The sequence below is a fragment of the Oncorhynchus kisutch genome, linkage group LG28 (assembly GCF_002021735.2).
Source record: "Oncorhynchus kisutch isolate 150728-3 linkage group LG28, Okis_V2, whole genome shotgun sequence".
Taxonomy (NCBI): Eukaryota; Metazoa; Chordata; class Actinopteri; order Salmoniformes; family Salmonidae; genus Oncorhynchus; species Oncorhynchus kisutch.
In genome coordinates, this window is record NC_034201.2 from 16,370,519 (window position 1) to 16,381,341 (window position 10,823).

Consider the following 10,823-nt stretch of genomic DNA (forward strand, 5'->3'; position numbering starts at 1 on the left):
CCATGTGAAAGAGTTATTTTTTCTCTCTCTGTCACACACACACACACACACACACAAATCTCTATCAATTCATGGCAACGTCACAGGGATTCCTTTGGGTACTGCACACCCCAAAACACAGTATCTGTCCCTAATACCTTTACAAAGCCAGTCTTCTTCCTCTGTTATTAAGTCCCATATTGGTGCAACAAGGCAACAAAGTGAATGAGGACCTCCCCAAGACATAGTCACCCCCTGTCTATCTGAGACCTGTGCTGAGCTGAAAGATGTGAGGTGAGATACATGGAATGGTGTTTATGGTAGTTGACTGTCCTCTGTAGTATGTTGCTATGGGTGGAACATCCCTCTGGGGTAGGTGATGAATGATGCTCTGCTTGCATGTGACATTCTATGTCATGTTCAGTGGGAGTGAGCTTTGGTGAATGTTCAGATCAGTTCAGCATAGTTCAATCCACTACTGTGTAATGAATGTACTTCAAAAGAAATGCCTTGTGTGTGAGGGTGTGTCTGTGTCGTGTTCTGTCCTCTCTCCCCGGTATCGTGCTGCTGTGTTTTGTAGACAGGATCTACTCCTGGAACAGCCCGGGACAACACTGTGAGAGACAACGAACAGAGAGGAAGTGTCTATACTCTATATAAGTGTTTATAATAGTCTGGTTTGAGTCTCAATGAGGATGTGTGTTAGTGTGTACAGTGTGTTAGTGTGTTAGTGTGTACAAAGTGTTAGTGTGTATAGATTGTTAGTGTGTTAGTGTGTACAGAGTGTTAGTGTGTTAGTGTGTACAGTGTGTTAGTGTGTACAGAGTGTTAGTATGTTAGTGTGTACAGTGTGTTAGTGTGTACAGTGTGTTAGTGTGTACAGAGTGTTAGTATGTTAGTGTGTACAGAGTGTTAGTTTGTTAGTGTGTACAGATTGTTAGTGTGTTAGTGTGTACAGGTTGTTAGTGTGTACAGATTGTTAGTGTGTTAGTGTGTACAGAGTGTTAGTGTGTACAGAGTGTTAGTGTGTTAGTGTGTACAGAGTGTTAGTATGTTAGTGTGTACGAGTGTTAGTATGTTAGTGTGTACAGATTGTTAGTGTGTTAGTGTGTACAGGTTGTTAGTGTGCACAGATTGTTAGTGTGTTAGTGTGTACAGTGTTAGTGTGTTAGTGTGTACAGAGTGTTAGTGTGTACAGAGTGTTAGTGTGTACAGAGTGTTAGTGTGTACAGAGTGTTAGTGTGTTAGTGTGTACAGAGTGTTGATGTGTTAGTGTGTACAGAGTGTTAGTGTGTTAGTGTGTACAGAGTGTTAGTGTGTTAGTGTGTACAGAGTGTTAGTGTGTACAGAGTGTTAGTGTGTTAGTGTGTACAGAGTGTTAGTATGTTAGTGTGTACGAGTGTTAGTATGTTAGTGTGTACAGATTGTTAGTGTGTTAGTGTGTACAGGTTGTTAGTGTGCACAGATTGTTAGTGTGTTAGTGTGTACAGAGTGTTAGTGTGTTAGTGTGTACAGATTGTTAGTGTGTTAGTGTGTACAGATTGTTAGTGTGTTAGTGTATACAGATGGTTAGTGTGTACAGAGTGTTAGTGTGTTAGTGTGTTAGTGTGTACAGATTGTTAGTGTGTTAGTGTGTACAGATTGTTAGTGTGTTAGTGTATACAGATGGTTAGTGTGTACAGAGTGTTAGTGTGTTAGTGTGTACAGATTGTCGGTGTGTTAGTGTGTACAGAGTGTTAGTGTGTTAGTGTGTACAGATTGTTAGTGTGTACAGATTGTTGGTGTGTTAGTGTGTACAGTGTGTTAGTGTGTACAGATTGTTAGTGTGTTAGTGTGTACAGATTGTTAGTGTGTTAGTGTGTACAGAGTGTTAGTATGTTAGTGTGTACAGTGTGTTAGTGTGTACAGAGTGTTAGTGTGTACAGAGTGTTAGTATGTTAGTGTGTACAGATTGTTAGTGTGTTAGTGTGTACAGGTTGTTAGTGTGCACAGATTGTTAGTGTGTTAGTGTGTACAGAGTGTTAGTGTGTTAGTGTGTACAGATTGTTAGTGTGTTAGTGTGTACAGATTGTTAGTGTGTTAGTGTATACAGATTGTTAGTGTGTACAGAGTGTTAGTGTGTTAGTGTGTACAGATTGTTGGTGTGTTAGTGTGTACAGAGTGTTAGTGTGTTAGTGTGTACAGATTGTTAGTGTGTTAGTGTATACAGATTGTTAGTGTGTACAGAGTGTTAGTGTGTTAGTGTGTACAGATTGTTGGTGTGTTAGTGTGTACAGTGTGTTAGTGTGTACAGATTGTTAGTGTGTTAGTGTGTACAGAGTGTTAGTGTGTTAGTGTGTACAGATTGTTAGTGTGTTAGTGTGTTAGTGTGTACAGAGTGTTAGTGTGTTAGTGTGTACAGATTGTTAGTGTGTTAGTGTGTACAGTGTTAGTGTGTTAGTGTGTACAGAGTGTTAGTGTGTACAGAGTGTTAGTGTGTACAGAGTGTTAGTGTGTACAGAGTGTTAGTGTGTACAGATTGTTAGTGTGTTAGTGTGTACAGAGTGTTGATGTGTTAGTGTGTACAGAGTGTTAGTGTGTTAGTGTGTACAGAGTGTTAGTGTGTTAGTGTGTACAGAGTGTTAGTGTGTACAGAGTGTTAGTGTGTTAGTGTGTACAGAGTGTTAGTATGTTAGTGTGTACGAGTGTTAGTATGTTAGTGTGTACAGATTGTTAGTGTGTTAGTGTGTACAGGTTGTTAGTGTGCACAGATTGTTAGTGTGTTAGTGTGTACAGTGTTAGTGTGTTAGTGTGTACAGAGTGTTAGTGTGTACAGAGTGTTAGTGTGTACAGAGTGTTAGTGTGTACAGAGTGTTAGTGTGTACAGAGTGTTAGTGTGTACAGATTGTTAGTGTGTTAGTGTGTACAGAGTGTTGATGTGTTAGTGTGTACAGAGTGTTGATGTGTTAGTGTGTACAGAGTGTTAGTGTGTTAGTGTGTACAGAGTGTTAGTGTGTTAGTGTGTACAGAGTGTTAGTGTGTACAGAGTGTTAGTGTGTTAGTGTGTACAGAGTGTTAGTATGTTAGTGTGTACGAGTGTTAGTATGTTAGTGTGTACAGATTGTTAGTGTGTTAGTGTGTACAGGTTGTTAGTGTGCACAGATTGTTAGTGTGTTAGTGTGTACAGAGTGTTAGTGTGTTAGTGTGTACAGATTGTTAGTGTGTTAGTGTGTACAGATTGTTAGTGTGTTAGTGTATACAGATGGTTAGTGTGTACAGAGTGTTAGTGTGTTAGTGTGTACAGATTGTTAGTGTGTTAGTGTGTACAGATTGTTAGTGTGTTAGTGTATACAGATGGTTAGTGTGTACAGAGTGTTAGTGTGTACAGATTGTCGGTGTGTTAGTGTGTACAGAGTGTTAGTGTGTTAGTGTGTACAGAGTGTTAGTGTGTTAGTGTGTACAGATTGGTGTGTTAGTGTGTACAGTGTGTTAGTGTGTACAGTGTTAGTGTGTTAGTGTGTACAGAGTGTTAGTGTGTACAGAGTGTTAGTGTGTACAGATTGTTAGTGTGTTAGTGTGTACAGAGTGTTGATGTGTTAGTGTGTACAGAGTGTTAGTGTGTTAGTGTGTACAGAGTGTTAGTGTGTTAGTGTGTACAGAGTGTTAGTGTGTTAGTGTGTACAGAGTGTTAGTGTGTACAGAGTGTTAGTGTGTTAGTGTGTACAGAGTGTTAGTGTGTTAGTGTGTACAGTGTGTTAGTGTGTACAGTGTGTTAGTGTGTACAGAGTTTGACAGACCCAGCATCCTACGGTGTGATGCAGAGACAGGTGGGGCAGCTGCAGAACTATTACAACACTACTCTGACCCAACTAAAGACACACCTAGAGACAGACTGCACTGGCTGACATTAAGAGTCTTATCTATGCCTGCATATCTGTGTGTTTTACAATCAGATTATTAACCACCCATGTGTTGCCTGGCGAAGGTAAACCCAGCACAGGACACAAAACTCCATTGGGGTTGTTTTTTCTGTCAAAGCTTGAGTTTAAAATAGAATCATGTACTGTAGGAGGGAAGTCACCATAAAGTAAAGTTCAGTCTAAATCAATCAATTGAAATACACATTAGTGAAGTGCACATACACATTGTCAGTGTAACGGTTTTCTTTAGATGAAAGAGAGGCGGACCAAAATGCAGCGTGGTGGTTATTCATGTTTTTTAATAAAGACACTAGACATGAATAAACTAACAAAAACAATAAACGTGGAAAACCAAAAACAGCCCTATCTGGTGCATAACACAGAGACAGGAACACTCACCCACAAACACACAGTGAAACCCAGGCTACCTAAATATGGTTCCCAATCAGAGACAATGACTAACACCTGCCTCTGATTGAGAACCATATCAGGCCAGACATAGAAATAGACAAACAAGACATCCAACATAGAATGCCCACTCAGATCACACCCTGACCAACCAAAACATAGAAACATACAAAGCAAACTATGGTCAGGGTGTGACAGTCAGAGTCGTGTGTATAGGTGGCAGGGAAGTCAGGCGCAGTAGAGTCAAACGGAGTGTAAATGGAGTCTTTTAATATAAGTCCACTTAACATGCTCCAAACACTAATATGTACATACATAAACAAACATGGGTACGAGGACCCGTCGCGCACCTATACAACATAAAACAACACTTGACATAAAACAATCTCTGACAAGGACATGAGGGGAAACAGAGGGTTAAATACACAACAGGTAATGAATGGGATTGAAAACAGGTGTGTGGGAAGACAAGACAAAACCAATGGAAAATGAAAAATGGATCAATGGTGGCTAGAAGGCCGGTGACGTCGACCGCAGAGCACCGCCCGAACAAGGAGAGGCAACGACTTCGGCAGAAGTCGTGACACATTAGTGAAGTGCATAAAAACACTCCTCTTCATGAGTAGAGTCTTTGTCTCTATCCTTCCTTCTCTAACTTTGTTCTTGTCCCAGATTCTGCTCTTATTAGCTCTATCACCTGCTCAACAAGCCCTGTGGGATAAAACACATTGTTAATGGTATATTACTCTCATACATGTTTTACCAGACTTGGGGTTTCAACTAATCAATGTTCAAATATATTAAATGGAAATGGTTTGGAATTGTAACATGTATGAACACAACCCTTTGACCCACGGTGTAAAAGTACACGATACAGGTGGCTGGCTGAAGACAAAAGTAGATGCTATGAACCCAGCAGTGTGGGGGGGGGGGGTGAACTTCATGTAGTTCAACTAGTAATTAAACTACATTTTGCAGTAGCTTGGTGGTAGTTGTACTAAATGCAAAAGCTGTTAGTGTTTTCAGTAGTTAATAATTTTTTGCCATTTAGCAGTGTAGCTAACTACTGAAACTACGCACTACTTATTTGCTAAATTAAATATGGGTGGTAGGCAAGTAGGCAAGAATTGTATTTTTGTTTTCAGCATCAGACCTGCCTAATTCTCACTTAAAACATAGTTTTTGTGTTTAGTAGGCTAAATTACACATTATGTTAACATCACAATGTAGTTTGGATGTAGTGAACTACTTTTCTAAAGTAACTTTAGTTAATCTGTGTCCCCCCCACGGGATGGTTGAGCTAACGTGTGCTAATGTGATTAGCATATGATGTTGTAAGTAACAAACAAAATTCCCAGGACATAGACATGTCTTATATGGGCAGAAAGCTTACATTATTGTTCATCTAACTGCACTGTTACGGTAGCTATTACAGTGAAAAAAGACCATGCTATTGTTTGAGGAGAGTGCACAACAACAAAACACTTTTACCACAACAACTGGTTTGATACATTCACCTCTGAAGGTAAATAATTCAGTAATCTTGCTCTGATTTGTCATCCTGAGGGTCCCAGAAATAAAATGTAGGATAGTTTTGTTTGATAAAATTCATTTTTATATTCAAACGTAGGAACTGGGTTCTACAGTTTAAACCCTTGCTGTGTGTGCCGACCCACCCACATTGGAATTGTACACCTACTGTCATGTACTGAATGTACACTGTGTTGCCATGGTTTCAACTTTCCAACAATACATTGCAGTGATGAGAAATATCAGACTGATTGCTCCATTATTGTCTCTGTTTCACTTACAAACACTCATAATGGCACAACCATCAATCAAATTCAGTCAAATGCATTTATAAAGCCCTTCTTACATCAGCTGATGTCACAACGTCCAGAGTGATTCATTATTATTTGTAAAATGTCAGTGTCAACGGTGTCAAAAATGTGTGTTTATTTCAGACAGATGTCAATGATAAGCTTTTTATATTGTTCTGGGAATATGATTCAATTATGAAATACCAAGTGTTAACCACATATTTATACCTAAGACACCCGAAACCAGGCACAATATCCTAAAATTGAACCCATATTCAGGCCTTATATTTCTGTCTCCTATTTAGGGCTCATATTTAGTAATGAGGTGTGATCTCTCAGTTATCTGATCAGGGATCAGATATGGTAATAAGTTATTGGAAAACCACAGGACTGTGATAGAGGAATATTAACCTTCTTTACTGCCCTTTTCCCCTGTCTTAGATGAAGCTGATATCAAGTTGTGTTGGAGCTTTTGATCTGGGGGTTATAAAATACATCATTAGTTAAATGGATGACTGCACAGCAGGAGGACAATGGAGGAAGGAATATTTATAAATGATCAGATTTATCAACAGTTTAGTTCCAACAGTTAACCACCCAGTTACCTACAGTACCAGTTTGGACACAGCTACACATTCAAGGGTTTCTCTTTATATTCACTATTTTCTACACTATAGAATAATAAGTGAAGACGTCAAATCTATGAAATAACAGAAATGGAATCATGTAGTAAACAAATCAAAACATTTATATTTGAGATTCTTCTAAGTAGTCACCCTTCGCCTTGATGACAGCTTTGCACACTCTTGGCATTCTCTTGGCATAGTTTTGATGTCTTCACTATTGTTCTACAATGTACAACATAGTAAAATAAAGAAAAACCCTTGAATGAGTAGGTGCGTCCTAACTTTTGACTGGTACTGTATGTGAGCAGGGATGTCTGTATTTTCTTCATACGTGTAATTAATGTACACTCTTCTAAAACGGATGAGTTTAGTCAGCAGGACAATCCACCAGAATAGCAGCACTTTGCACAGTGATCATATTACCTGGGAGTGTAACTCCTCTACTTCCTCCTCTCTCTCTAATATGGTTATTATGAGAGGTAGTGACTGAGGTGATTAGTGAAGATAATAACAGTTCCTCAGGTCCATCAACTCCTCTCTCTGTCCTGTGTTCTCGGGGAGAGGTTAGGGGATTATAGCACAGCGAGCTTGGTGTCCATAACTTTAGCTTTCCCCCAGAAATCTTTGTTCAAGCGCAGCCTGTGCCAGCTTTCAGAAGATCCTAATCTCAGAACAATGTGCCCCTCAGAACCATTTTGATGTGAATTGGATGTGACGACACTGATCACGACAGTGAGCTAGGATAAGATGTCAATAGATAGATTACCTGCCCAGGGTGTTATTCACACAAACCATGACACCTTCACTGTCAGATTCACTACTTATGTCACCACACGAATGAACCCTGGGAATGAGTGAGTAGGACAGGAAAGGGGGAAGGACAATCCCCTAAACTAGGCCCCCCTTGATCAGGCATTATCAGTGTCCTACTGAAACCCAAGAACACTGGGACTGAGACAAAACCAGGAGGAATCCACTCACAGATCATAATCAACAACCTCACTGATGCTATCAGTCCACCTGCCACCAGTGGCCTAATAATAATAATACACACAGACAGCTACAGTAACTGTACACATTACACACTGCCTGATAAGCTAAGTGGACCCTGCAGGTTCCTGCCTTCACACCTAGTTTGGGTGTCCTGTCCAGGGACCTGGGATTGGAAGTGTGTGTGGAAAGGGATTTAGGGGATTGTGCTGGCAATGGGGTGTGTCAGAAAGGAAAATAACTTGCATTACTGTTTTTGCTGTGTTGTGCATGTTAAATGGATGCTGTGTTTGTAGATTTTCTACTCTATATTATAAGCAAGATAACATTGTATTTTAGGGCTATAAAATGATATTTCTCCCCACATTTTCCAGTGCTGTCTGTGTCCTTTGGGTCTCAGATGAGTGTCCACTCTGTTCCTCTTGGGGGCGCTGAGGCTCAACGTGAGAGTCCAGACCTTCCTGAAGGAAGCAGCAGGTAAAGCATTCATCATCATCATGACTATGAAAGTTTATGAACTCTGGGACTTTATACTCTGTAAAACAGTACTAAAATTCATGTCCCTGTACATGTTTGCAAAACATTACAAATCAACACGTGTTAAAGTAGCTACTTTGCATCATCCAACATCAGTTAGAGTAGGCTACATTAATGTCTCAACCCTCTTCTCTCCCTCTGTCTCTTCTCTCTCTGCTGTGGTCAGTGGCATGGGAGGGTTCTTGGTCACCTCCCTGATCAAGTCCCTTCTCCCCTGATTGCTCAGTTTGGCCAGGACGGCCAGCTCTAGGAAGAGCCTTGGTGGTTCCAAACTTATTCCATTTAAGAACGATGGAGGCCACAGTGTTCTTGGGGACCTTCAATGCTGCAGATATTTGTTGGTACCCTTCCCCAGATTTGTGCCTCGACACAATCCTGTCTTGGAGCTCTACGGACAATTCCTTTGACCTCATGGCTTGGTTTTTGCTCTGACATGCACTGTTAACTGTGGGACTTTATATAGCCTTTCCAAATCATGTCCAATAAATTGAATTTACCACAGGTGGACTCCAATTAAGTTGTAGAGACATCTCAAGGAAGATCAACGCAAACAGGATGCACCTGAGCTCAATTTCAAGTCTCATAGCAAAGGGTCTGAATACTTATGTAAATAAGGTGTTTCTGTTTTCGCTTTGTCATTATGAAGTATTGTGTGTAGATTTTTTATTTATTTAATACATTTTACAATAAGGCTGTAACGTAACAAAATGTGGAAAAAGTCAAGGGATCTGAATAATTTCTGAAGGCGCTGTAAGTGCAGTGGAAACGTCTAGGAGCAACAACGGCTCAGCCGTGAAGTGGTAAGCCACAAAAGATCACAGAACGGGACCACCGAGTGCTGAAGTGTATAACATGTAAAAATCGCCTGTCCTTGGTTGCAACATTCACTACCGAGTTCCAAACTGCCTCTGGAAGCAACTTCTGCACAAGAACTGTTCGTCGGAGGCTTCATGTGATGAGTTTCCATGGCCAAGCAGCCGCACACAAGCTTAAGATCACCATGTACAATGCCAAAGGTTGGCTGGAGCGGTGTAAAGCTCGCCGCCATTGGACTCTGGAGCCGTTGAAATGCATTCTCTGTAGTGATGAATCATGCTTCACCATCTGGCAGTCCAACAGACAAATTTGGGTTTGGTGGATGCCAGGAAAAGCTACCTGCCCCAATATATAGTGCCAACTGTAAAGTTTGGTGGAAGAAGAATAATGGTCTGGGGCTGTTTTTCATGGTTCAGACTAGGCCCCTTAGTTCCAGTGGAAAATCTTAACACTACAGCATACAGTGACATTCTAGACAATTCTGTGCTTCCAACTTTGTGGCAACAGTTTGGGGAAGGCCCTTTCCTGTTTCAGCATGACAAATCCCTCGTGCACAAAGCGAGGTCCATACAGATATGGTTTGTCGGGATCGGTGTGGAAGAACTTGACTGGCCTGCACAGAGCCCTGACCTCAACTCCATCGAACACCTTTGGAATGAATTGGAACGCAGACTGCGAGCCAGGCCTAATCACCCAACATCAGTGCCTGACCTCATTAATGCTCTTGTGTCTGAATGGAAGCAAGTCCCCTCAGCAATATTCCAACATCTAGTGGAAAGCCTTCCCAACTCCATAGAAAAACGCTTTCTATGGATTATTTAGAAAAAGAAAATACAAATTCTTACTGATGCAGAACCCAGCTGTTAATTTTGTTTAATTTCACATCACCAAAGCAACTGCTACAAGGTTGCTGTGATTTAGCATGATGTGCAGTATAAAACGGAAATCATTATACGTAATCATTAACTTAACTTTAGCTCCAGTGCTGCTGGTTGCTAAACGTATCGACGGTCATGAATAAAGGCTAAAACAGCAGAAGAACTGTTCTACCACCAGCTCAAGGACTCAGGTCTCATACACACGTGGTATTTCTCATCGGTGTGCACTGGGACCATTCACAGGTTGGCTGGCCATGTTCACACACACTGTTTGCTTATCTTTCCTCTACCTTTGCATTTTCCCCCTTCCCCTCAACCTGTCTGTCTGTCATTTTCCCCCTTCCCCTCAAACCTGTCTGTCTGTCATTTCCCCCTTACCCTCAACCTGTCTGTCTGTCATTTTCCCCCTTTCCCTCAATCTGTCTGTCCGTCATTTTCCCCCTTCCCCTCAACCTGTCTGTCCGTAATTTTCCCCCTTCCCCTCAATCTGTCTGTCTGTCATCCTCTGCCTTATATAGGATCATTTCAATCAATCAATCAATCAATCAATCAAATGTATTTATAAAGCCCTTTTTACACCAGCAGATGTCACAAAGTGCTGTACAGAAACCCGGCCTAAAACCCCAAACAGAAAGCAATGCAGATGTAGAAGCAGGGTGGCTAGGAAAAAAATCTCTCGGAAGGCAGGATGCTAGGAAGAAACCTAAAGAGGAACCATGCTCTGAGGGGTGGTCGTTCCTCTTCTGGCTGTGCCGGGTGGAGATTATAACATTATACATGGCCATTTAAGAACAGATTGTTCTTCAAGATGTTCAAACATCCATAGATGACAAGCAGGGTCAAATAATGATCACAGTGGTTGTAGAGGGT